Raw genomic sequence first — 5,545 nt, 5'->3', positions numbered from 1 at the left:
TGTATTGTTGGATTTCATGCATTTAAGTTTTTAGGATTTTTTAATCCTTGCTCCCAGGAGGTATTGGTCTCTAGTGTTCTTTTCTTGCAGTATCTGTCTGGTTTTATAGCTCAGTAATAAAGAAACAATTCAAATCCAGGGAGGTTAAGTGTATTGTCCAGGATCATATTGCTAGTTAGTTGGAGAGTTTATAAAGGCCCTCTAAAATTTAGAATTAATAAAATATTAAGGAATAGGAGACGTTTAACTCACCCATCTTAATTCCTAATCTCAACAATAAAGAAATGCAAAAATAAGTTTAACATTGTGACATTGTGGGGAAAATATGGATCCTGCATATTTACAGCATGGGTTGGAAAGGTGCATGGCCTTGGTCAAATATCCAAACCGGTTCAGCTTTAGCATCTTTATCTCTCACAAGGGGTCCTTGCAAGGATTAAAGATGATATATAGGAAAATCCTCTTGTGCACAGTTGGTTTTAATAAATGTTAGCCATTGTTATGAAGATTCAACGAGGAACACTGGGGTTGGGAAACAGTTAATGACCAGTGCACGCCTGCATTTCTGTATATTCCCACACCCCCAGAAAGACATTCCAGACACGGGGAGTCCCTCCCTCCATCCCTCCCACCACTGGCATTTAAACCTGTGGGGGGACTCTTGCCTTGTCTTTGCCCAGGCCCTCTCTGGCTTGAAACCTCCCCTGCCCACCACCACTGTTCTGCATCCAGTTTACTCTCAAAGAGCATGCCCTGATCTCACACTCATGGCCCTATGGTCTTCACCTGAACACGACACTCCCTGCTGGTGTGTGTTCACACTCCAGGTGGTACACACTACTGGTGGCCTGGCAGTAGCTAGTCTCCTCTCCCTAGTTACAACCATGCCTTTGATTTTATTGAGTGTAACAATGCGTCTGGCTAAAATGTCATACCCACCAGCTCCTTTGGTTGGCAAATGACACAATTCTGGGAAATAAGCAGAAATCCCTGGAAGGCTACTAGGGAAACTAGTTAAAGAGGAGCTGATTCGGCACCAGGTTTTGCTCTTCCTATCCTTCCTGCCTGCAAATTAGTCACGATGCTAGAGCACTGGCAATCTTCTGGCATAGGTGAAGATGAGGCTCACGTGTTGATACTAATGGAAGACATGAAGGGGCCTAACATACTTCTCTGCAAACTATAAGCACAATACAAATTATTGATAATAAAATCCCTAAAAGGGGCTGGGGATTTAGCTTAGTGGTTACACCACCTGCTTCACAAGTGCAAGGACCTGAGTTCAATCACCGGTACCAAAAAAAAAATCCCTAAAAGGACAAAATCGGGGATCAGTTCAAAAGCCAACTTGCTTTTCTCCACTTACAACCATCTAAGAAAAAGCTATGCAATGCATGAGCTGTGCATAGTACCTATGTCCTTACCAAGGGGCTCGGTCCGCTTGCATCTGCCCAAAGGCTCATTTTGGCCCTCCCACACTCTGGAGAGTTCTTAGAAACTAACCAATTGGGACATATCAAATAAATGGCTGTGAGAGGTAGTTTTGAAGCTTGAACGGCAGTAAATGAAGACTTAAATGGGTGGATTAATAGACAAACTATAGTATGACCTAGACTCTGGATTCAATTTTCAATTATTCCCCCATTGTGCATAGATTTTTAGATCAACTTCAGGGCCTTGGTTTAATCACTGGGAAATGGGAATAGTAGACCAGATCTATAACTCAGATAAGGTCTGAACTCTCGTAAGTCTGTTATTATACAACTTTTGGTAGAAAATGGAAAGATATCCTCTCCTGGTGATCAGGGAGCTGAAATAGTAAAGATTTAAATAATGTGCAAGTTCATTTATAGATTTAAGCAATACCATTTACAATCACAATGACTTACTTCATAGAAATTGACAAAACAACAACTAGAAAGAAAGTGAGTAGATTGTTGTAATAACAGTAATATTGGAGAAGTAGCCTCACCAGATATTACAGGAACTCATCAAAGACCAGTTATCAAAATGATCTGCTGACTAGAATAATACCAGAAAGATAGGCCCAACAGATAAAATGGAACATCCCTAAATTAGTACACATTCAATTTATTATAAACAAAGAGATATACAATTATTCGATGTATATTTGGAGGAAAGTTTCTGGCAGTACAGGCAAACTAATCTTAGTGTCTGAGGCTTAGATTGATAATTCACTGTGAAAAGAATTAATTTGAGTTAAATGTGATGTGTATATGTGTATACACACATGCACACACACACGCACACATGAAATAAAACAATGTTACTCACACCCATTTTGGAATAAAAAGGATTTCCTGACAATAAGTAACAAAAAGAGTTGCTAACAAAACAAACGATAAGCTCAGTAAATTCAGGCTGCATGAAAAATTTCAATGCAAGCATGAATACATACCACAAGATAGGGAACAGAAAACAATCCCAAATTGGAAAAATCAAAAGGATAACTGTAGGTAATGTCTGTAATAAATGCAACAGATACACACGTAATGTTATGTATGTAAGGGAAATTCATATCACTTACATGGGCAGTAGTCAGGTCTGTCTGGACAGCTGGTTTAAAGAATATGAGCAGATGGTTTACACAAAGGAAAACACAAATAGTGAACAAATGCTTGGGACAGTGTTTGGCTTCTATAATAATGAGAGAATTGCAAATTAAAATAGCTCCATATATTACCTCATGCATATTAAATCATTAATAATAGGTTTTTTAGAAACCAAAGCTAACAGAACAAAAGAAAGTAACAATATATACTATGTAGGTCATAGAACTCATTCGATTCCTCATTTTTTAAATCTATTTTTTTGGGAGCAAATCTCAAAAAAAACACAATATCTAAGGAAACACTGGTTTTTGCAAAAATGTTTACAGCTATGCTTTTCCTAATGGTAGACAAATCTAAAATTATTAACGGCCAGGAAATGGCTGAATAAATCTGTGGGGTGTGTGTGTGTGTGTGTGTGTGTGTGTGTGTGTGTGTGTGTGTGTGTGACTGGGGATTGAGCCCAGGGCTTTCACATTGAGCTACAATCCCAACCATTTTTTATTTTGAGACAAGCTTTCTGAGTTGCTCACTGTGGGCTTGAACTTTTGATCCTCCTGCCTCAGCCTGCCAAAAAGATTACAGGCATGTGCCACTGTCCCTGGCAGCTAAGTAAATCTTGACGTGCTAATGCAATGAAACTTTACATAGCCACTCAAATGTCACCTATTCTGGATTTATGGAATTATCTACATGAAATAATGTCAAGAGAAAGCGAGCAGACCACCAGTTAATATCTCACAATAACAACACGTAAAACATGCATTGTAAAATTCATTTGTTCTGAAGCATAAAAATTTGGATGACATCAGTATCATTTGGTGAATTTTTTGTACTTTCAAGTGGTTTTTAAAATTTCACAAATATTTCACATTTGTTTTAGATAGATTAGAAAACAGAAGTATGCAAAAAAATCCTGAATGCCATCTCCAAGATCATTACTGTTTTGTTTGGTTTGGTTTGGTTTGGTACCGGGGATCGAACTCGGGACCTTGCACTTTCGAGGCAGGCGCCGGAACCACTGAGCTAATTCCCTGGCCCTTAAGATCATTACTGTTAATATTTTGGTGTACATTCATTTCATCTTTTTCACATATATCAAAATTCATGTTTTAGTTATTTCCCCGCCTCCCCTTCTCTTGAACTCTACTAGGATTTTCCTTTGAGAAATAGACTCCTCCTTTTAGCTACCCTCCTGGGTCGCGTGACTTGGGTAGCATGGGTCTAAAGCAAGGTTTTTCGACCTTGGGGCCAAATGACTCACTGGTAGGGGGCTCAGCAGCATTCCTGGTCTCCAGCCACTAAATGCCAGCAGCCTCCTCCTCCTTCAGAACGACAACTCAACAGGACTCCAGACGCTGCCACATGGCCCGTGAGAGGTACAGTCACCTTGGCTGAAAACCACCGATACAGGCATAAGCGTTAAGAACCTAAACCACTTAGCAGTCTCCATCCTGCAAAGCCTGTGGGTCTCTCCACAGATGACCACATGAGCTTGGCACAGCCACGGGGAGCCAGAGCCGTTCCTGACCGCACAGGGACCGACAGGCCCGTGTTCCCTTTCCTGGACAGGACAGTGTAAGAATGGGAATTGAGACCTGGAAGCACCAGGAGGAAGCACCAGTGTGTCATTTTGGTGGCTGGACATTCGGTGGAGTTTGTGATGAAACCAGTAACTTGGGAAATGGAGACCTAAGAAGAAAATGAGCCATTTGTGATGTTTATTTGAGCTGTTGGGACTCACCCAGGGGTTGCATCTTGATTTTTAATTTACTTAATAAATCATCCCTTTTAAAATTGGCGCATATTAGTGACACGGAGCAATGAGATTCGTTTTGCCGTATCTGCACATGCATGTGACATATTTTATCCTTTGTATCCCCATTACCCTGTCCCTTTCAGTCTGCCCACGTCCCTTTTTAAAAGCCAGTTTGAAATGGATCTTTTATCTTACAAACCTCTACGTCTCATTGAAATATCATATGTATACTTTTTTCACTTAATGTATCAGGAATATCTGTATAAAATTATGTAATTATGAGACATGTAAAATATTCAGAAAACAAGAACTGTGATGTAACAGACATCTGTAGCACATTAACGTTTACACATTTTTTGTATTTGCTCTTAGATTTCTGTGATCCTGTTGCCCCTGCCAAGAAGCTAAGCACAAAGATACATGTAGATACTCATTCCCTGTTCTTCTCCTTTCTTCTTCTATTTCCCTATTTCTACCTCTTTTTGTATTTTTACAACAAATAACAATATTTTCAAACACTTAAAATTATTTTTCAGTGTACTAGAAATACCTGACATATGAGCTGCTGTACTGTCAATATGCTTTTTGCAACTTGATTTTATCATTCAGTATATGTCTTTTAAAGGTTGCTTTGTTTTGAAGACAGAGTCTCGCTATGTATTTCAGGCTGGACTTGACCTCACTATGTAGCCCATGCTGGCCTCCAATCTGCAACAATCCTCCTGCCTCAGCCTCCCGAGTGCTGGAATTACAGGTGTGCACTAGCACGCTCAGCTTAAAGTTTCATTAGGAGAGAGTGTAGGACAGTGAATTTAGTTCATTCATTGGGGTGGGGTAAGGGCAGTGCTGGGGATCAAACCCAGGGCCTCAAGCATGCAGGGCAAGCTCTCTACCACTGAGCTTTTCATCTTCATCTATTTCACCTGCTGAATAGAATCCATTGTATCTATAAACCACATGCTGACCGAGCCCCACATCTACAACACTCTTTGATGTTACGCGGTTCACTACCTTTGGCCAATATAATGGATACAAAATGATGTCTCATTGATTTGTAATTCAGTTTCCCTGATTGTTAGTGGAATTGGGAATCTTTTCTGTATTAAGTGTCCGACCGAGTCACTAAGGTTTTTCTCTCTGTGAATTGTGGGCATGTTGTTGTTCATTCTTTTAGATTCTTTTGTTGGAGCCATGTGGAAATTCTTCGTTCTTGTGC

The sequence above is a fragment of the Heterocephalus glaber genome, unplaced genomic scaffold, assembly GCF_053883595.1.
Source record: "Heterocephalus glaber isolate CG9 unplaced genomic scaffold, H.glaber_assembly_v1.0 deba00000768, whole genome shotgun sequence".
In the NCBI taxonomy this organism is placed as follows: domain Eukaryota; kingdom Metazoa; phylum Chordata; class Mammalia; order Rodentia; family Bathyergidae; genus Heterocephalus; species Heterocephalus glaber.
Note: the sequence above shows the minus strand (reverse complement) of the source record.